Genomic DNA, 23,980 nt, shown 5'->3' on the forward strand with positions numbered 1-23,980 from the left:
TCAGCAAATACCAAGAACAGTACCTTCCAATGAAAAGAAGATCAGTTAGCTTTTGCCACTGTAGGTGGGCATGTCCACAGAAAAGATACATGACAGCATGGGTTTTAGTTAATTACAATCACAATTTTGATTCCTTTGCATTAAGGCAAAGGAGAGCTAAAAATACATGTACACCGCCTTTTGTACATTAAGGCCGGCTGCTAAGGTGTCATTGTGTTCTACTGGAAACCAAAGGACAGAGCCCTAGGCAGAGCCTAAAAGGTACCTGAAGTTTCATTTTGCTTTGTGCTAGGGAATTTGCACCATGTGAAAGGGAAAATATTGACTTACATGTCAACTGTTCACTCACTCATTCAGTTAGTCAGTCAGTAGATATTTATCGGGAATTCAGAGGTGACCAAAAGCAAAATAGTCTTTGCTCTGCAGGAACATGAAATCTAGCTTCATGAACTCTTTAACCCTTTCTTTATGATCAACCACATATGATGCTATAGCCAAATTAACCTTTCCAAAACTCAGTTTTCCAATCAGAAAAATGGAGTTATTAACACCTATCAGGGAGTGTGGCTTCAAGAATAAGCTAAATACATTTACAGACTATGCCTGAGCATTTAACAAGCATTCAGTAAATGTTTTCTAAGCACCTGCCAATACTTGCAACTATGAAATGCTTTTCTGTTTGATATCTGTTTGAACAGACTCCAGGGTAATCTGTTCAGTATTGTATAAAAGCAAGGAGAATGGGTATATCTTTCAGAAAAGATCTAGTAGGTGATATATACATCATCCTTAATGAAAGAATAAACATGAGGAGGAACTTGGATAACAGTTGAGATTAGTACATTTACTATAGGTTAACTGTTAGGACCAGTTGTCATATGCATGATGTCTCTCAGCCATCAAACAGCTTAAGAAGGAGGCAATCATCATGAATATGTAGAAAAGTTACTTTTTATGGCTACTTCTTACTTTTTCCATCTTTTGTTAAAAAATCAATACATGAGAGTCAATAAAGCAAAAGCCATTCATGACATAAGAAATAATAATGAAATAACTCTTTAGACTCATCAGCATTGGGTTTGACACATAGTAAGGAGAAGGCAATGGCACCCCACTCCAGTACTCTTGCCTGGAAAATCCCATGGGCAGAGGAGCCTGGTGGGCTGCAGTTCATGGGGTTGCTAAGAGTCGGACACGACTGAGCGACTTCACTTTCGCTTTTCACTTTCATGCATTGGAGAAGGAAATGGCAACCCACTCCAGTGTTCTTGCCTGGAGAATCCCAGGGACGGTGGAGCCTGGTGGGCTGCCGTCTATAGGGTCGCACAGAGTCGGACACGACTGAAGTGACTTAGCAGCAGCAGCAGAAGCAGCAAGGTTATATTAGCCCACATAAAATATATGAAAGTTTATAAAGCACTTAGAATGCTGGAGCTGAAGGAGATGTCTGAGAGCACCTAGTTCAAGTTCTGTACAGATGAAACCTTGGGTAATATTGACTTAGAAAAGGCAACACAGCTGGTAAATGACAGACTGGACCAGAGATGTCCAATTTCAATTTCTTATAATGTTCCTTTCCTCTTAATAATGTGTAAGAATGCATTTATTTTAAGCTGTGTGCTCTATGCACTATTTAGACACTGGAGATAGAATGACAAGCAATATAGACACAATTGTTGTCTTTATAGAATTTAGTGTTTAGCTGCAAAGATAGCTAACATCGTCAGGATGTAGTCTGGTTGATGGATCAGGGGAACCCCCAGGTTGCTAAGTTGAAGCCTCAAGTATGAGGCAGACCAATGGGGTGAAAAAGTGAGGATGGGGAAGGTAGGCAAGAGAGAGCAGTTGTTGAGCTGAAAGACAGAAGCCTGGGGGATAAAGGGTGGGGTGAAGTAGGCCAGAGGGAGGGTGGAGGAGGTGACTCTAAAGACTTGAGTGGGGAAGGCTTGGAAAATCAGGTTAGATTTCAGCAGTTATTGCAAGAGGAAAGGGAAGCCCCTGAAAAGTTTGAGTAGGGGAGTTGAAATGATTATATTTGCATTTGGTGTAATTAGTCTGGCTGCATTGTGGAAAAATAATTGGAGGAAAAAGTGGAAGCAAGAGGCCTGTTAAGAGTAATGGGATGAGCGCTAAACACAGCAAAATGAACAGAAGTGAGAGATACCTACTCACAAGGTGAAGGTGGGGGTGGGGACTGTAGATTGAATAGTTATGGGGACAGTGAGGGAACAGGGAAAGTCAAGACTTGTTCTCATGTTTGCCACATGGGAAAATGCAGACTCAAGGACTATGCTAATGAGGTGTGTGTGCATGTTGAACTTAAGATGCTAGAAGATAGGTGATAATTCTGTCCCCCAAACTTTGTAAGAGACTCCAATGCAGGGCCCGTTATATAACACTATCATCACATGAGGAAGATAATTTTAAAAAATGAAGACTGAAAACATTTTACCAGACATTTGGAGAAAATTGCAAATTTCCTAGAAAGTTATTTGCAATCTGAACAAATCCTTGGGCAGACGGAGCTAGGAGAGTTGGAAGAGCATTCCCCAAGCAAAACTTATGTGGCAGTAAACACTCTGGAAAAGTGACAAATGCATTGGGATGTTGTGAAATATGTGTTTGCATTCGGGCTCAGGGAGCGCAGAGGGCCATATGTGGAATTAGGAGCACCTGTGCAGAACACAAAGTGCTTCAAAACAAAACTGTGGTGGCTGTTCTATCACCAGAGAGGGGGAGATGACAAATGGGAGCTTCAAAATTGCCCCAGACCTAAACACTTAGACACTGATAATGTCTGCAGCACAGATGACTTCTTTTCTCCCCCCAACTTCCGGTCAGCACATGTTCTGTTTTTGAGTCCCTTCAACTTTCAAATGAGCATGGCCCTGCCCATCAGAACAAGACCCAGTTTCTCCCAGTCAGTCTCTCCCATCAGGAAGCTTCCATAAGCCTCTTATCCTTCTCCATCAGAGGGCAGACAGACTAAAAACCACAGTCACAGAAAACTAACCAATCTGATCACAGGAACCACAGCCTTGTCTAACCCAATGCAACTATGAGCCATGCCATGTAGGGCCACCCAAGACGGACGGATCATGGTGGAGAGTTCTGACAAAATGTGGAGAAGGCAATGACAAACTTCTTCAGTATTCTTGCCTTGAGAACCCCATGAATAGTATAAAAAAGGCAAAGAGATAGGACACGGAAAGATGAACTCCCTAGGTCAGTAGGTGCCCAGTATGCTACTGGAGATCAGTGGAGAAATAACTCCAGAAAGAATGAAGAGACAGAGCCAAAGCAAAAATAACACCTAGTTGTGGATGTGACTGGTGATGGAAGCAAGATCCGATACTATAAAGAGCAATATTGCATAGGAACCTGGAATGTCAGGTCCATGAATCAAGGCAAATTAGAAGTGGTCAAACAGGATATGACAGCAAGAGTGAACACTGACATTTTAGGAATCAGTGAACTAAAATGGACTGGAATGAGTGACTTTAACTCAGATGACCATTGTATCTACCACTGTGGGTAAGAATCCCTTAGAAGAAATGGAATAGCCATCATAGTCAACAAAAGGGTCCAAAATGCAGTACTTGGATGCAATCTCAAACATGACACAATGATCTCTGTTCGTTTCCAAGGCAAACCATTCAATATCACAGTAATCCAAGGCTATGCCCTGACCAGTAATGCTAAAGAAGCTGAAGTTGAATGGTTCTATGAAGACCTACAAGACCTTCTAGAACTAAGACCCAAAACAGATTTTCTTTTCATTATAGGGGACTGGAATGCAAAAGTAGGAAGTCAAGAAACACCTGGGGTAACAGGCAAATTTGGCCTTGGAGTACAGAATGAAGCAGGGCAAAGTCTAATAGAGTTTTGCCAAGGGAACGCATTGGTCATAGCAAACACCCTCTTCCAACAACACGAGAAGACTTTACACATGGACATCACCAAATGGTTAACATCGAAATCAGATTGATTGTATTCTTCACAGCCAAAGATGGAGAAGCTTTATACAGTCAGCAAAAACAAGATCAGGAGCCAACTGTGGCTCACATCACTTAAATTGAAGAAATTAGGGAAAACCACTAGACCATTCAGGTATGATCTAAATCAAATCCCTTATGATTATACAGTGGAAGTGAGAAATAGATTTAAGGGACTAGATCTGAAAGACAGAGTGCCTGATGAACTATGGATGGAGGTTCATGACATTGTACAGGAGACAGGGATCAAGACCATCCCCAAGAAAAAGAAATGCAAAAAAGCAAAATGACTGTCTGAGGAGGTCTTACAAATAGCTGTGAAAAGAAGAGAAGCTAAAAGCAAAGGAGAAAAGGAAAGCTATACCCATTTGAACACAGAATTCCAAAAAATAGCAAGGAGAGATAAGAAAGCCTTCCTTAGTGATCAGTGCAAAGAATTAGAGGAAAACAATAGAATGAGAAAGACTAGAGATCTCTTCAAAAAAATTAGAGATACCAAGGGAACATTTCATGCAAAGATGGGCTCGATAAAGGGTAGAAATGGTATGGACCTAACAGAATCAGAAGGTATTAAGAAGAGGTGACAAGAATACACAGAAGAACTGTACAAAAAAGATCTTCATGACCCAGATAATCATGATGATGTGATCATTTAGAGCCAGCCATCCTGGAATGTGAAGTCAAGTGGGCCTTAGAAAGCATCACCACAAACAAAGCTAATGGAGTGATGGAATTCCAGTTGAGCTATTTCAAATCCTAAAAGATGATGCTGTTAAAGTGCTGCACTCAACATGCCAGCAAATCTGGAAAGTGCAGCAGTGGCCACAGGACTGGAAAAGGTCAGTTTTCTTTCCAATCCCAAAGAAAGGCAATGCCAAAGAATGCTCAAATTACTGCACAATTGCACTAATCTCACATGCTAGTAAAGTAATGCTCAAAATTCTCCAAGCCAGACTTCAACAGTATGTGAACCATGAATTTCCAGGTGTTCAAGCTGGTTTTAGAAAAGGCAGAGAAACCAGAGATCAAATTGCCAACATCTGCTGGATCATCAAAAAAGCAAGAGAGTTCCAGAAAAACATTTCTGCTTTATTGACTATGCCAAAGCCTTTGAGTATGTGGATCACAATAAACTGTGGAAAATTCTGAAAGAGATGGGAGTACCAGACCACCTGACCAGCCTCTTGAGAAATTTGTATGCAGGTCAGGAAGCAACAGTTAGAACTGGACATGGTTCCAAATAGGAATGGTTCCAAATCAGGAAAGGAGTATGTCAAGGCTGCATATTGTCACCTTACTTATTTAACTTATATGCAGAGTATATCATTAGAAATGCTGGGCTGGATGTAGCACAAGCTGGAATCAAGTTTGACGGAGAAATATCAATAACCTCAAATATGCAGATGACACCACCTTTATACCAGAAAGTGAAGAAGAACTAAAAAGCCTCTTGATGAAAGTAAAAGAGGAGAGTGAAAAAGTTGGCTTAAAGCTCAACATTCAGAAAACTAAGATCATGGCTTCTAGTCCCATCACTTCATCGCAAATAGATGGAGAAACAGTGGAAACAGTGACAGACTTTATTTTGGGGGGCTCCAAAATCACTGCAGGTGGTGACTGCAGCCATTAAATAAAAAGACACTTACTCCTTGGAAGAAAAGTTACGACCAACCTAGACAGCATATTAAAAAGCAGAGACATTACTTTGCCAACAATGGTCCATGGTCCATCTAGTCAAGGCTATTGTTTTTCCAGTGGTCATGTACAGATGTGAGAGTTGGACTATAAAGAAAGCTGAGCACCAAAGAATTGATGTTTTTGAATTGTGGTGTTGTAGAACACTGTTGAGAGTCCCTTGGACTGCAAGGAGATCCAACCAGTCCATCCTAAAGGAGATCAATCCTGAGTGTTCATTGGAAGGACTGATGTTGAAGCTGAAACTCCAATACTTTGGTCACCTGATGCAAAGAGCTGACTCATCTGAAAAGACCCTGATGCTGGGAAAGATTGAAGGCAGGAGGAGAAAGGGATGACAGAGGATGAGATGGTTGGATGGCATTACCGACTCAATGGACATGAGTTTGAGTAAACTCTGGAGGTTGGTGATGGACAGGGAGGCCTGGCGTGCTGCAGTCCATGGGGTTGCAGAGTCAGACACGACTGAGCAACTGAACTGAACTGAACTGAACCTTCAAAAGAAGCAAGAACAGCCTCTTTGACCAGCTTTGTAGACCAGGTTTCTGCTTCTGATTCTCATATCACCCTGTTTCTTTAGAGGAAAAAACTTAAACTCTTCAAATGCTCAAACATTCAAGTCATGTCTGACTCTTTATGAACTCATAAGACTGCAGCACGCCAGGCTTCCATGTCCATCACCAACTCCCGGAGCTTGCTCAAACTCATGTCCATAGAGTTGGTGATGCCATCTAACCATTTCATCCTCTGTTCCCCGCTTCTCCTCCTGCCTTCAATCTTTCCCAGCATCAGGGTCTTTTCTAATGAGCTGGCTCTTCACATGAGGTCGCCGAAGTATTGGAGTTTCAGCTTTAGCATCAGTACTTCCAATAAATATTCAGGGTTTATTTCCTTTAGGATTGACTGGTTTGATCTCCTTGCAGTCCAAGGGACTCTCAAGAGTCTTCTCCAGCACCATAGTTAGAAAGCATCAGTTCTTCAGTGCTCAGCCTTCTTCACAGTCCAACTCTCACATCTGTACATAGCTACTGGAAAAACCATAACTTTGACTACACAAACTTTTGTCAGCAAAGTGATGTCTCTACTTTTAAAGGTTTCAGTCTGTGTTGAAACATTCTACTCTACCCAACATTTTAAAACTAAAATCTTTCATATAATTACCCAATACCAGCTTGTTGGCACTCACTTTTGGTTGGTGTTATAGTTAGTGAACTCCGGGAGTTGGTGATGGACAGGGAGGCCTGGCGTGCTGCGATTCATGGGGTCGCAAAGAGTCGGACACAACTGAGCGACTGATCTGATCTGATAGTTAGGGTTCCTCTGGAAGGAGACCCTGAGACAGGAGAAATGAGCACATAGTGTCCCAGGAAGGTGAAGGGGCATAGCAGAGGAGTAAAGCAGTGAGATGAGGAGAGGCAGGAAGCCAGGGAAACATGTCACCAAGCCAGTCACTACTGCAGGTAACTGGAAATGAATTTGTTATCCCATTCCATAGCCCAAATATTTAAACTTTAGCTCTACATGTCTCTACAAGAGGCACAGATCTATGGGGATTAATGACCTACATTAGTATGCCAATGCAGCTTTTTGATTTCTTAAAGGAAAATTTGGATGAGGTACTTTCAGAAGATACTTAGACACTCATAAAGGGTTGGTTCTGAGGTATACAAATCATGGAAAGCAATTCTTAAAACTAGGACCCCAGATGATGGCAATCTGAGTATTATGCCTGGGAAGAAGCAAATCACTCTGTAACAGCTAGACAAGATCTCATGAGAGAATAATATTGACCATGCTGGGATGGTTCCTTTCAGTTTCCACATCTCCCTATTCACAGACATCTATACGCTTGAGTATCTACACGGTGTTAGCTGGTGGAAGTAAAAACCTACAGACTCCCAAGGAGAATGAAGACATATAGTCCTTGGAGCCTATAAACAAAGGTTGGCAGATGTAACAGTGTTACTAATCCTATACCGAATACCTGATTTTTGCATATCCTTGGTTCAATACAAGAAGTTCTTAAGAATGCCTTAGGGATGTGGGCCTTCAGTGTTAATTTTAAACACATTCCAGCAACTTTAACTTTTCACTTTCATGCATTGGAGAAGGAAATGGCAACCCACTCCAGTGTTCTTGCCTGGAGAATCCCAGGGACAGAGGAGCCTGGTGGGCTGCCGTCTATGGGGTCGCACAGAGTCGGACACGACTGAAGCGAGTTAGCAGCAGCAGCAGCAGCAAGGCTAGAATGACTGTATCACATGGTAGTTTAGAGTACAAGCCCTGGACTCAGATGTATATATGTTCAAATCCTGGCTCCTTCCCTTATTGAATTTATGACCTGGGCATAAATTCTTTCTTCTCCAGTCTTTATTTTCTCATCTAAAAATGCAGCTTAACAATATTATCTACAAGATTAAGTTTTTGTGATGAAGAAAGAAGCTAATGAATAAAGCACAGCACCTGGCAAGCAGTCGAGACTTAGTGCCTCATAACTAGCACAGTGATGACTGTCTCGATGGTGGTCATAAAAGGAAAGGTCCAACTTTCACTGGGATGCTGATCATGAATGCTGTTTACCCACTATTCTCAGCTCTCCCCCTTCCAGGCACATAGTAGAGTTGCAGTGTCCTGTCCACCTCAGACTTAGAAGTGGCCTTGTGACTCACTTTGGACAAGAAATGCAAGTTGTCTCTTGGGGCGGGAAGGGGGGAGCTTCAAGAGCATTGAACAATCTTCTACTTGTTCTTTTTCTCTCCACTATCAGCTGTGTTCCTACTGGTGGCTATTTCTTCTTCTTTAATCTCAGAGAGAAGACATGGGTTCCAGAAGATCTCAGGCCCCAGCAAATCCATGATGGACAGACAGGTAGTGAGAGCAGAAATGTGGACTTTGCTGTCTTCCACCACTGAGATTTCAGTGTTGCTTCAACAGAACCACTATTTCCAAAAGGAAATTATTGTATATAATACTTTGGGATTCTCATCATTTACAGTTACTAGATGTTTATTTTGTGTAAAAATGGAAAGAGTAGTGGCCGCCCTTTTGTATCTATGTCTTTGTAGTAATTTAGTTCTTCATTTCAAAAATACGGCTACAGCTTCTCTCTGTTGTTAAATTGGCTGGTGGTCCAGAAATGTATATACATAACAGGTGGTAGATGTTTTCTCTGTGATACATCTAGCATTATCCTGTATGGTATCCATTGCTAGGATGATTCATTCCAGTTCAAGGACATAAACAGTAAACTCGATCATATTTTAAACACTATTTTCTACTCACTGGAAGGCAATAATTTCTTTTCACCAGGACTAATCACCCACCAGGACTGAATCTACAGTATGAGAAAACTGCATTTTGACTAATCACTAGTGTTAGGATTGCTGTGAAACACCTGCTGTTTCATTGGCAGGAACTCCAGTCCTTTCACATGGACATCATATCCCATCCCTCGATACAACATGTATGTGATGAAAGCCAGTTTCAAAAATACAGCTAAGCTAAATCCAGAAAGAATAATGTGTGTTACAAGTTCTAGTTCAAGACTTGGTGATTCATTTCAGTTCCTTAAGGAGTGGAAGTGAAGGAAAGAGAAAGGAGCTGAAATGTAATGAGCAGCTACCTATGAGCACTGGAGATGCAATCAGGAACAAGATTGGCATAGTCCCTGCCCTCAGAACCAAACCTATTACAGGAAATAGCTAAATACAGTAAATAAAACCTTTAAACAGTTATAAGTGCAGATGGAAAAAAAAAAAAAACCCTAGGCATTTGGGTTACATCCAAGGGCAACTGAAACTATCAAAGAGGAGAATAAGGTAATCTAACTTAGTTTTGTACAACTTGCAATAACTGCCCATAAAAAGACATAGACCCTTTCTCCCTCTACCAGTCTCCTAGGCAGTAAAAAACCACTACCAACCCTACACCCTTCTCTTGTTGATCAGATTTCTATCATCATCCCTATTCCTAGACTTCATATAAACAGACTCACATAGGGTGTACTTGTTTCTGTCCAACTTCTGTTACTCAGCATGTTTTTGAGATTCATCCATGCTGCCATGTGTATCGATAGTTCATCTCTTTTCATTGCCCAAGAGTATTCAACTGCATGCAAATACTCCAACTGGACGAACCATCCACATATTGAGGGACATTTGTACCATTTCCCATCTGACTATTATAAATAAAGTTGCTCTCAACGTTCTCATATAAGTGTTTGGTGACATTTGTTTTCATTTCTCTCAGGTAAAGATGTAGGAGTGGAAATTCTGGGCCATAGGGATGGTATATGTTTAATTTCATTAGGAACTTCCAGTTTTCCAAGACTTTTTACCATTTTACAATCCTAGCAACCAAATACAAGAATTTTATTTGCTCCACATTCCCTTTAAACTTTAGCCATGTCAGTCTTTTTGATTTTAGTGGGAGGGAAATGGTATCTCATTGTGCTTTTAGCTTTTCATCAAGATCAATGATGTTGGACACCTTTTCTTGTGCACTTTATACGTTTTTGTATCCTTTTTTTCTCTGTTCTTTTGCCCATGTTTGCACTAGGTTGTCGAATATAGGATTTGTTTATGTTTATGCATATGAATTTTTTGTGAGATATATGCTGTACAAATATGCCTCCCAGTCTGTGGCTTACCTATTCATTTTATTAATGATGTCCCTTTAATTTTCATAAACTTATCAATTTCTCAATTTTTCCTCTTTCATATGTCCTAAGAAATCTTTGCTTATTCCCAGGTCACACAATGTTCTGATATGTTTTCCTCTAGTGGCATCATTGTTCTAGCTTTACATTTAGATTTATTATCCATCTCACAGTAATTTTTGTTGTATATTAATATTACTATACATACACTTAATATAGTAATATTACTATACATACACTTGGGCTTTTCTGGTGGCTCAGAAGGAAATGAATCTGCCTGCAATTCAGGAGACCTGGGTTCCATCCCTGGGTTGGGAAGATCCCCTGGAGAAGGAAATGGCTACCCACTCCAGCAATCTTGCCTAAAGAATTCCATGGACAGAGGAGCCTGGTGGGTTACATTCTATGAGGTTGCAAAGAGTCAGACACTACTGAGCAAGTAACACTTTCACTTTCATACATACACTTATGTAGATTTTATGTATGTGTAGAGATTGAGTTTATTTTTCTAAATATGGGTATCCAGTTATTTTAGCAATATTTGTTTAAAAAAATCTTCCCTTTCTTTAATGAATTGACTTAAGGCTTTGTAAAAATCAATCAACCATGTTTTGTGAATCTATTACTGGACTGGACTGTGCTTCGTTGACCTATTTGTCTTCTTAGGCCAACAGCACAAAGTCTTGATTACTGCTGTATTAAAACATTACTGTATTAATGTTCTGAAGCAGGTATTGCAAACCTCAAAATTGCTCATTCTCAAAATTGTTATGATTATTTTAGATTATTTGCACTTTCATAAAAAAATTTAAATTACCCTGCTGGGCTTTTGATTGTGATTATACTGAAATTTGTGATCAGTTTGGGTAGAACCGATAACTTGACAATATTGAGTCTTCCAATGTCTTTAGCATCTCTTAACATTTTTTAGTTTTCAGTGCAAAGATCTTATGTATCTCTTGACGGATTACTTCCTAAGTGTTTGATATTTTGCTGCTATAATAATGTTTTTATTTCCCTTTTTTTTGCTGGTGTATAGAAATACAATTGATTTTTATATGTTAATCTTGTATTCTGCAACCATACTAAACCTTCTTACTAGTGTAAGTTTTTTTGTTTTATTTTGTTTGTAAGTTCCATAAGTTTTCCAGTGCACACAAAAGAAGATCTATCTTTTATTTTCGAATACATGCATCTCTTATTTATTTTCCTGGTCTTATTTCACTGACCAGGGCTTCTTATACAATGTTTAATGGAAGTAGTATATCAGTTATCTTTTTAAAAATTAAGACAATTTTTTAAGAGCAGTTGAATACTCACAGCAAATTTGAGGGGAGATTAGAGAGAATTCCCAGATAGCTGCAGTCCGGATGTATGCTTAAACTCCTTATTATCCTCCATCAGAGTGGCATATTTGTTACAACTGATGAACCTACACTGACATTGTGCATTCACGCTTTAGTCACTTCAGTTGTGTCTGACTCTTTGTAACCCTTTGGACCACGGCCCGCCAGGCTCCTCTGTCCATGGGATTCTCCAGACAAGAATCCTGGAATGGGTCGCCATGCCCTCGTCTAGGTCATCTTCCTGGCCCAGGGATCAAACCCATGTCTCTTGTGTCTCCTGCACTGGCAGGCGGGTTCTTTACTGCTAGTGCCACCTATCACCCAAAGTCCGTAGTGTACATCATGGTTCGCTTTTAGTGTTATACATCTTAGTGCTATACATTTGGACAAATGCATAATATATCATCCATCACTGTGATGTTATACAGAGTATATTTATTACCATAAAAATCCCCTACGCTCTGCCAACTCATCTCTACCCCACCCCTAACCCCTGGCAACCACTGAGGCTTTTACTGTTTTTATAGTTTTGCCTTTTTCATAATGTCATACAGTTGAAATCATGCAGTATTTAGCCTTTTCAGATTGGCTTCTTTCACGTAGTGATGTGCATGTAGCTTTCTTCCGTATCTTTTCAAGACTTGATAGCTCATTTCTTCTTAGCCCTAAACAATATTTCATTGTTTGCATGTACCAAAGTTTGTTTATGTGGTGGTAAGGTCTAGGGGAAACAGAAGCCTTCCATAGTTCTATGGTTAGGTATCGGTCTTTTAGTGAGTCCATGCCTCTAGATTGTTAGCTTCATAAGAATTTCTCAGTTGTTTTTTTTTTCTCCCACCTTAAGTGGGATAGGATGGCTAGGGTTGGCTGTAGTCGGAGTTCCTTTCCCCCCTCAGTCTGATAATACTCCAATAGGTTAGGCTCTGATTAACTAGCTTCCCCTGAGGGCAGGCCCTGTTAGAATAGAATGCTCAGGTGTATTTTAAAAATGGGTCATTTTCTCCTCCTCTGCCAGAAACTTAAGGAGATTTTTCTCCAATATTGACTATGGGAATCTAGCCAAGCTGCTGGAGGTAAATCTTACAGTACTGTGGGGTCCTTCCAACAACTGGCTACCCCTGGAGTTTTAATTCTCAGACCTGTCCACACTGAGTCTCCAGCAATTTGTCAGCTACAGTTCCGGTTTTCCTGCCCCAGTACTGGTTCCTCTGGTGGTCTTCGCTTATGACTCTGCTCGGCTAACCACGACTCCCCAAATTCACCTGTCTGTGCCTCCCATCTTAAGAGCAGTGGTTTGCCCTGTATCGTCCCCTCTCTAATGGATCCAAGAAAAGTTGTTGACTTTTCAGCCTGTTCACTCTTTTTTTTCACTTGCTTTTAGATGGCAGGGTGACTTCCACACGCTTTTTATGCAAATAAGAAAGCGGAAGTCATCTTTTGCTATATAACAAACTAACACCCAAACTTAGAAGCTTAGTATAACAATTGTGTTGCTTATGAATCCATGGATTAGAAATTCAGCCAGAGCTTGATAAGGGTGATTACACTGTGCCACTACCTTGCATTTAGGGAACAAGACACACATATTGGGGATATGATTCTCTTAAGGTCTCTTGTCTGCAGTCATCAGCATACTGCCCCTATGCATTTAATGAAGGCTCACGGGAAAGATCTGGCGAGTTAGTCCCAGCTTCCCCTGTGGCTGGGGCTCCTATGAATTATAATCCTGAATACCAATCCATACATGGCTGTCAAGAGTCTGATGATTAAATAAACCAAATTATATAGAGAAATATGGCATATGATAAAGGTGATAACAAAAAAAAGGGATAAAAATTATCTTCTTTCTTCTTAGTAAATGGGATAACTTTTTTTAAAAAAGGTAAAATTAGACTCATTTCTCTTATAATACACAAAATAAGCATCCAATGGATCAGAGATGCAAATTTAAAAATATATATAAATATAAAAGTACCAGGTGAATTCTTACATAACCTAAGTGTAGGGAAAGGATTTCTAACAATGTCTCAAAATCCACATGCAATATAGTAAAATGTTGATAAATCTGACCACCAAAACTAAACAATCTTTAAAATGAGTATATTCTAAGAGGCAATATTGGCAAGGCATTTCACAGATAAAGGATTATTATCATTAATATACAAAAAATTTAAATATTGAAGAATAAATGACCAAAATTCCATAGAAAAATGGACAAAAGACATAAAAAATTTCATTAAAAGTGATATAAAGTTGGCCCTTAAGCATACGAAAAGATGTGCAACTTACACATAATAAGAGAAATAAAAAGTAAACCATATTGCATCATCATTTCTCACTGATCAGATTGGCAAAATTTCAAAAACTTGACAGCACACTCTGTTGATGAGGCTGCGTGGCAAGAGTCATCTTATGCACTGCTGGAATGCAAAATGATACACCTCCTCTGGAGAGAAAAGTGACAATGTCTTGCAAACTACAACTACATGTAGCCTTTGACCCAGCAGTTCTACCTCTAGGAATTTATACTGAAACTACACTTTCAATAACATGAAAATATATATGTGCAAATTTATGCACAGCACCAATATGTATATCTGCAAAATATAAGACATTCTCTAAATGTCCAAGCATTGATATAATAAGTTTGGTGCATATACCAAGTGGTATCAGCCACACTGTGAAAGTGTTAGTTTCTCAGTCATGTCTGACTGTGACCCCATGGACTGTAGTCTACCAGGCTCCTCTGTCCATGGGACTTTCCAGGCAAGAATACTGGAGTGGGTAGCCATTCTCTTCTCCAGGGGATCTTCCTGACTCAGGGATAAAACCCATATCTCCTGCATTGCAGGCAGATTCTTTACCATCTGAGCCAGGGCTATTAAAAGGGAAGAGATGGGGAAGGGTGCGATAAGTGGGTAAAAAAAGAATGTAGAAGAGCTCCATGAATTGCTATAAGAATGATTTCTGTGATATATTATTAAGGGAACAAAAAATAAAGTACAAAAGAGCACATATTGTATACTCTTTTTTGTGTGTGAGATAGAGGGGAAAAATTTTAAAAATCAGGGCTTCCCTGGTGGCTCACCTGGTAAAGAATCTGCCTGCAATGCGAGAAACCTGGGTTCAATCCTTGGGTTGAGAATATCCCATGGAGAAGGAAAAGACTAGTGAAGTTGCTCAGTGGTGTCCGACTCTTCGTGACCCCATGGACTACAGCCTACCAGGCTCCTCTGTCCATGGGATTTTCCAGGCAAGAGTACTGGAGTGGGTTGCCATTGTCTTCTCCGTCTTTCCCAGCATCCAGGTCTTTTCCAATGACTCAGTTCTTTGCACCAGGTGGCCAAAGTATTGCAGTTTCAGCTTCAGCATCAGTCCTTCCAATGAATACTCAGGGCTGATTTCCTTTAGGATGGACTGGTTTGATCTCCTTGCAGTCCAAGAGACTCTCAAGAGTCTTCTCCAGCACCACATTTCAAAAGCATCAATTCTTCAGCACTCAACTTTCTTTATAGTCCATCTCTCACATTCATACATGACTACTGGAAAAACCATAGCTTTGACTAGACGGACCTTTGTTGGCAAAGTAATGTCTAGGTTGGTCATAACTTTCCTTCCAAGGAGTAAGTGTCTTTTAATTTCATGGCTGCAGTCACCATCTGCAGTGATTTTGGAGCCCCCAAAAATATAGTCTGTCACTGTTTCCCCATCTATTTGCCATGAAGTGATGGGACCAGATGCCATGATCTTAGTTTTCTGAATGTTGAGTTTTAAGCCAACTTTTTCCACTCTCTTCTTTCACTTTCATCAAGAGGCTCTTTAGTTTTTCACTTTCTGCCATAAGGGTTGTGTCATCTGCATATCTGAGTTTATTGATTTTTCTCCCGGCAATCTTGATTCCAGCTGGTGCTTCCTCCAGCCCAGCATTTCTCATGTTGTACTCTGCATATAAGTTAAATAAGCAGGGTGACAATATACAGTCTTGATGTACTCCTTTCCCTATTTGGAACCAGTCTGTTGTTCCATGTCCAGTTCTAACTGTTGCTTCCTGACCTGACTATAGGTTTCTCAAGAGGCAGGTCAGGTGGTCTGATATTTCCAAAGGCTACCCACTCCAATATTCTGACCTGGAGAATTCCATGGACTGTATAGTCCATGCAGTCGCAAAGAGACGAACACAACTGAGTGCCTTTCACTTTCACATAAGGAATACAGAGAAAATAAATCAGAAATAACAAAGTTGATTTCCTATAAAGTTAGGTAGAGGAAGAAATAGGGCAAAAGGGATATAGCAACAGTGGCACTTGTTAGATTATTTCTTTTGATACAGTTTTAGACTTTGTAATCATCTTAAAGTTTTTAATATAAAAATTAAATTAACCCAGTCCAGATGGAAAAGGGGAATCTAAAATGGAAAGGAAAGTAGAACAAATGGCCCCAATGTATTTCAAGAAATACTATAACCACACTTATGGGAGAGTTAAAAAAAAAAAGAAAGAAAGAACAATCAGGCAATTTATGAACACAGAATTTGATTATTAAGCCCTTAGTGTTGGGTGGGGTGGAGAATGAGGTGGAATGAAGAGAAAGAACTGCAAACAAACTCTGAACTTCTTTTAGTTCATTCATGATTTGAAGAGGGATGAGTGAAACAATACAGAAAAAATTGAATGTATTATATATATATATTTTTTTAATTTATTTATTTTAATTGGAGGCTAATTACTTTACAATATTGTATTGGTTTTGCCATACATTTGAGCAAATAAGTAAATGTGCTGTACTGTGAGGGGCCAGAGTTTGCACTTTGGAAGAAAGGACATGCAAATATGAAATGAAGTAAGTGAACAATGTCAGGGTGAATTGTGATTGAACTCAACTGAACTCAATATGAACTCATGGTTTCTAAAATATAAAATACATGTGCTTATACATGTGTATGTGCACATGTATAGATAAGTGTGTGTGTATATATATATATATAGGGTTCCCCTGGTGGCTCAGATGGTAAAGAATCTGCCTGTAATGCAGGAGACCTGGGTTCAATCCATGGGTCAGGAAGATCCCCTGGAAAAGGGAATGGCAGCCCACTCCAATATTCTTGCCTGGAGCATCTCATGGACAGAGGAGCCTGGCCAACTACTTCCATGGGGTTGCAGAGTTGGGCATAACTTAGCGACTACACAACAACACATACCTACACATGTTTCCTAACTCTGTCCACTGAAAGGGTCAAGCAATAACATCCTAAGAATAATGAGCACCCCTGGCACACGAACTGATAAGAACAGATACTACACTTGATCTTAGCCAAAAGGCCAAGGATGGAAGCACTGACTCAATGGACATGAGTTTGAGCAAGCTCCAGGAGTTGGTGATGGACAGGGAAGCCTGGAGTGCTACAGTCCATGGGGTTGCAAAGAGGTGGACACAACTGAGTGACTGAACTGAACTGAACTGAGCACACAAAATTTTGTCTCTGATCCATTCCCCCAATGAAAGGAACCAGGGATCCTCAGAGAAGTGCTGCTTCTGGACCTGGGGTAGGGAGGTAAAAGATGAGCCTGGAAAGCCTTGTTTTGCCAAGGAGATCATGACATCCAGTCCCATCACTTCACGGCAAATATATGGGGAAACCGTGGAAACAGTGGCAGGTTTTATTTTTTTGGACTCCAAAATCACTGCAGATGGTGACTGCAGCCATGAAATTAAAAGATGCTTACTCCTTGGAAGGAAAGTTACGACCAACGTAGACAGCATATTAAAAAGCAAAGACATTACTTTACCAACCAAAGTCCATATAGTCAAGGCTATGGTTTTTCCAGTAGTCATGTATGGGTGTAAGAGTTGGACTATAAAGAAAGCTGAGTGCCGAAGAATCGATGCTTTTGAACTGTGGTTCAAAAGTCTTGGAGAAGACTCTTGAGAGTCCCTTAGACTGCAAGGAGATCCAACCAGTCCATCCTAAAGGAGATCAATCCTGAATGTTCATTGGAAGGACTGATGATGAAGCTGAAACTCCGATACTTTGGCCACCTGATGTGAAGAGCTGACTCATTTGAAAAGACCCTGATGCTGGGAAAGATCAAAGGCGAAAGAAGAAGGGGACTAGAGGATGGGACAGTTGGATGGCATCACCAACTCAATGGACATGAGTTTGGGTAGACATCAGGAGATGGTGACAGACAGGGAGGCCTGGTGTGCTACAGTCCATAGGGTCGCAAAGAGTCAGACATGACTGAGCAACTGAACTGATTGAAAGAAGAGCTCAGTAAAATTAATGAGGACACGTCACAAAGACACAGGAGTCACTTGTAGAGGCTGCCACTAGTAAAATCCAGAATAATTGGAACACCAAAATATAATTAAGTACACCATTGAAAAGTGGGAATTCATGACTTTCTACATCTTAACCAGAAGTGAAAGTCCCAATTCAGGTTTAAAAAGCATTTTTACTACTGAGTGGAGATTGAACTAAAGAATTCAGGGGTCAAAACTGTGAAACCAGACAGAGAGTTGTTACAGGAGATGAACGATGGATGTCTGATCACAAATGGAGGCAATGAAGACAAAGAAAAGTAGGTGAAGCAGAAATGTACTTTCAAGACAAGACCGATAGAACCTGCTGATGAATTAATGAGAAAAGGAAGTCTTTGAGGACCTAGTGGTACTGTGGTGCTGTGTATTGAGAAAGATAAAAGTTGGGGGGGGAAAGTGTGTGGTGGGGATCTTGGTAGGGGTGGAATGGCAAGGATGAAGCATCTTGGACATATATAGCTTGTGATTCTGTTAGGTATCCAGGTGGACACGGCAAGTTGACTATTAGATATACAAGTATGGAGTTCAGAGAGGGCCCAAGATAGAAATTCTAACCCCATTCAACAGGCATTTTTAGCCTCATGGTAAAAACAGTGAGGGTCCAAAATGTGACTTAATCTTCTCAAAGCCTAGTAAGTTGATAAGCTAGGATTCCAGCCTTGTAGGCCACTTCATTGCGCTTCCTTGGAAAACTCAAACTTCATCTCATATGCCTCATGTCCCCAAGAACACTTAGCAAAACACTCAGGGCAGAATAGAGGCTCAGTAAGTACTTGTTGATTAATATGTCTGGGGATATTAAGAAACTCACCAAACAACAAATGTCGTATTAAATTTACACTGCTACATTTGAAATGTAGACTTGATTAATTGCTTTCTGGCAGTCAGTAGCATACCAACTTGGGCAGAAAGTAAGCAGAAGCAGAGAAAACAAATCCAGCCTATTTGAGTCCGAGTTAATATCGGTCCTGAATGATTGGGCCTGGTCAATTGATGTCTCTGCTTAGTCAATAAGGCAAACCTTTCTTTTTCCTGTAGATCCCTTGACCTGCCTTCATCTGCCGTAAAGTGACACTGTCCTGTTGGCCACATTAAGATCATCAAAATTTAGTTAGTCCTTATGCATTATGGGAATCCCTGGTGGCTCAGTGGTAAAGAAACTTCTTGCAATACAGGAGACCACCTGCAATGCAGGAGACACAGGTTCAATTCCTGGGTTGGGAAAATCCCCTGGAGAAGGAAAAGGTAACCCACACCAGTATTCTTGCCTGAGAAATCCCATGGTCAGAGTCTTGTGGGCCACAGTCCATGGGGTCACAAGAGTCGGACATGACTTAGCTACTAAATCACCATGCATCATAATAGGGCCTATGAATGCTGCATTTGTGGCCCAATTTCTACCAGGAAAAGGAAAAAGACTAGCTATGCTATGCCTGAGCAGTGCAATGAATCTTGTCTGGCCTGATGTTATCCACTTCTTTTCCCCTACCAGTCTTTCTGATTTGGCTTTCTGTTATACGCTTAGCAGTCTCAGTACACCTCTCTACCAGGACACAAGAGGCTATTTCTCTCCAGTGATGTGGGGCATAAGCAAAAGTTTACGTGAACATTGTAAGGTGAGTATTCACTGTGTTTGGGGAAGAACTATATTTTCCACGAAACATGATTACCACAGAAAGAGTTGCATTAAACTGCTGACATGTCATAAGTCCCTTACTTTGGAACGGTATTAGGATTAGCAGCCCTGAGGTTGTCATGTGGTAATTAAGGGACTGTGAAATGTTATATAAAGGCTCACAGCTGGCTGTTCGAGACAGCAAAATTGAAAGGCAGATTGCTATCACCAGGGGAGATCAGCTCTTCTAGTTCTGTAATATTAAGCCCCAGCGTTTGCTGGAAAAGCTGCAAGCATGTCAAGAGTTAATTTCTGGCCATTGTGTGACCCTCATGGTTTTCCTGTGGTGGGTCATAGTCAGGAAAAGAATACCATTATCACACTAGACTCGGGTGGTGTGTGAGCGTCTGCCAAGATGTGAAAAAAATTCGTATCGCTGGTTCAAGCTCTTTTGTCCTGACGCCCCTCGATCATGGGTTCTTACAGGGGAAATAAGACAGCATTCAGAAGACAAAAGTTCTCTGTCCACCAGTCCACCGACTTACCTCGGCCCTCAGAGAAATGGAAAGTTACATAGCTGCTTAGGAAGCTATTATGCTCCTTGGCGTTTCCTGCTGTTCTCATTGTCATTGAATCCCTGAGAGTGTTACTTAGAAATAAGGGATAATCACTATCGGTATATTACGTATGAGACAGTAAACTGTTTCTGAGATAGACTAATAGCCAAAGCAAAACAAAATCATTTAATCCATTTTCAACGCTGTTTGTTGAGAGTATACTATGAAGCTATAAAAATCATTACTATTGTACAGCGCACCGTAACATTACAATGAGAAGTTTCTTTTCCTGGAGAGGGTGGGGAGTTATCCCATTATGCTCACTCCATCCAGCACTTTCTGGGTACACCACGACAGGCATAAGAATAAGATGAATGCCCATTTAGTTTAGGAGTAAACATGATCATTTTCACTGTGCAACACTTCCCTCCAGACCATAGGTATCTGCCAGAAAAAACCTCTAAAGATTTTTTCCCCGAGTTTTGATCATTAGTTTTCCCAGCAGCAGAGCACCAACCTGACACTTTACCTGAAACGGTGGGGGTGGAGGGTGCAATTGGGAATAAAACGGTTGCCTAGATCCTGGGTGGATTGCCAAGCCATGCTTCCAAGTACAACAGTATCTGGCCACCATAAACGTAATCATTGAAAATAACTTTGTTCTTTGAATTCTTGACACATGTATTCTAAGATAATAACACATTATAAAACAATATCTGCAGTTATAAACTAGCCCTGCTAACTCCTGTAGTTGTATGAAATCATTTATGTCTCAAACTGTTATGCACTCAGACTATACCTGAATCATTTGCTTTGTGCAATGCTTTGCTTAAACCATATACTACGAGGCAGTCAGTAAATACTTTATGGAGAAGGAGGATAACAATAAATTTTTACCTCAAACTCCTCAAGAGTATCAGAAACCACCTGAAAATTATTATACAGAAACCAGTGATTTTAGTTCAAATATAGTTTTACATATATTTGAGAGAATATAGGTGTTTAAACTTTTTTTCAAAGTATATCTAAAAATATGAGGCTAGTTATAAAATATTAAGCCTCATTCATCTCTCAAACAAAAAAATCCCTTCCATTATAAAGTCTATAAGGTTGAGAGGAAGAGTAAGTTAGAAAGTGATACCATAAAAGAGGGGTGGCAAATAGGTGTTATCTCATATTCCAGATCTGTTTAATTAATAGTGCCTATCTGGCAAGCTGGATTAAGAAAGAGTCTGAGTGTATAATTATTTAGTGACATTTGCTGTGGGTGTGTGAAGGAGGATGGGGTATTATTTTATACGAGGCTGCACAGAAAGTGTTTGGGTTTGAAAATCTTTGCCAAAATGGAAGGAGATTAAGATGTGATTTGCTGCAGACTCAGGTGGTCATTCTGAAACATATTTATTTTTCTTCCCTGTTCATAAGCAAGAGATCAAGATAGAAATTCTAAAAGATAAATCTGGCTCCAAGTCAAGATCGAAGAAAGGCATGCAACAACAACCAAAAAAAACAGATTCTTCCCACAAACATTTTACTTGCAATTGTAATACATATATACATATACAAATATATGTATTTAAATTTTTAAAAAATTGTTTACTACTTTTCCTGCTGCTAAGTCGCTTCAGTCATGTCCGACTCTGTGCGACCCCATAGATGGCAGCCCACCAGGCTCCCCGTCCCTGGGATTCTCCAGGCAAGAACACTGGAGTGGGTTGCCATTTCCTTCTCCAATGCATGCATGCATGCTAAGTCACTTCAGTCATGTCCGACTCTGTGCAACCCCATAGACAGCAGCCCACCAGGCGCCTCTGTCCACAGAGTTCTCCAGGCAAGAATACTGGAGTCGGTTGCCATTTCCTTCTTCAACTACCTTTCCTAAGAGGGCAAAAGATGAAAAGGTGTGGATTGCAAGTGAAAAGATGCTGTGAGGGCAAGCTCCATGGGGTACAAACTCAACCCCAGAAAGCGTCCTTTAAAAAAAAGCAGTCTAGTCAGTGTGCAGAGGACCTAAGAAACTTGGCAATAGATTCAGCCACAAGCTTCTTTTTTTGCAGGGTACATGACTTTCACTTGAACACGGAAAGAGTCACACTCCCCCATCTCCTTTTCATGTGGAGTATATTTTAATGAGCAACCTCTCCTCCATCCACCTGTGTATGTGCTCATTGTGGACACACACTCCCTGCAGTCACCAGGGTAACTAGGCTGACCGAGTTCTCTCACCTATTACTCTTTGGAAGAGAGTTTCACAAAGGGGTAAAGAAAGCAGCCACATCAGGCAGAGATCTCAAGCCATAAACTCACAGTCAAAACCAACTTATGATTACCAAAAGGAATAGAGGGGGTGGGAGGGAAGACACATTAGGAGTTGGGGATTAACATATACACACTGCTATACACAAAATAAATAACAAGGACCTACTGTATAGCACAGGGAACTATAGTCACTATCTCATAACAACCTATAATGGAAAAAGAATCTGAATAAGAATATATAATTGAATCACTGCTCTATACCTGAAACTAACACAACATTGTAAATGAACTATACTTCAATTTTTAAAAAGTAGTCTTTAGTCAGTGTAAGAGAGGATTTAAAAGAACTTTACAATAGATGCAACTACAAACGTCTGAACCTTTTACCAGGGGATGTGTGTGAATACCTAGCCATTCAAAAGAACAGTGATGGGATGAAGTTCCAAGGAGTTCCTAGTGCGTTTGGAGAACGTATGTAAGAACCTCACAGCTGAGCAAGTGGCAGAACCGATTTGAGTTTTAGAATGCTCCACACAGGGAAAGGGGCTTCCTTGGTAGCTCCTCTGGTAAAGAATATGCCTGCAATGCAAGAGACCCCAGTTCGATTTCTGGGTCAGGAAGATCCCCTGGAGAAAGGACAGTCTATCCACTCCAGTATTCATGGGCTTCCTGGGTGACTCAGCTAGTAAAGAATCCACATGCAGTGCGGGAGACCTGGGTTTGATAGATCCCTTGGAGGAGACCATGGCAACCCACTCCAGTATTCTTGCCTGGAGAATCTCACGGACAGAGGAAGCTAGTAGGCTATGGTCCATGGGGTCACAGAGAGTCAGACATGACTGAGCAACTAAGCACAGCATAGCACACAGGGAAATGGTGTCTCAAGACAGAATTAAGTACAGGTTACCAAACACACCTTGTACAGACTTGACTGAATCACAATCAGAAACAGGGATTAAACTGTTTAATTTTGGAGAGTTCTCTACTTTTCTCAAATGCATGTCATTTCCAGTGATCTCTGCCATGAACATTAGTGTAATAAGCACACAGACTAATAGAATCTATGTTAGTAATGAGGTATTTCAGTGGTTGTGGTTGTCGTCCTTGTTTACTTACTAAGTCTCGTCTGACTCTTTTACGACCCCACAGACTATAGCCTGCTGGCTTCCTCTGTCCATGGTATTTCCCAGGCAACAATACTGGAGTAGGTAGCCATTCCTTCAGTGGTGAATTTCAATGTGACTATATATAAATATCTAGTTCATAAAATAATATTTATTAAAATGGAAAAAAACATTGCATTTCCTGTTGTGTTTGATGGGTTTTTCATTAAGCCTACTACTCTTAATGATAATATGGTCCTTGGGAACTAATAGTCACAGAGTTTGTAAAGCATGCTTCCAAAGTTTAAGACTCACCAATCTGATCTTTCTTCAGAAAGTGAGGTAATGACAAGACCATCTATCTGAGAATGATACTCAAACATTCTACAGTAGACAGGTTCCATAAGAACCTGGTGGTAAGTAGAATATAGGAGC

The 23,980-nt window shown here is 40.4% G+C and overlaps 1 pseudogene; it reads right to left on the reverse strand.

The window, feature by feature from the left end:
* Positions 1-16,919: 16,919 nt before the first annotated feature.
* LOC112581466 lies at positions 16,920-17,023 on the reverse strand (annotated as a pseudogene).
* Between the last annotated feature and the right edge of the window lie 6,957 nt (positions 17,024-23,980).

The sequence above is a fragment of the Bubalus bubalis genome, chromosome 22 (assembly GCF_019923935.1).
Source record: "Bubalus bubalis isolate 160015118507 breed Murrah chromosome 22, NDDB_SH_1, whole genome shotgun sequence".
Lineage (NCBI taxonomy): Eukaryota > Metazoa > Chordata > Mammalia > Artiodactyla > Bovidae > Bubalus > Bubalus bubalis.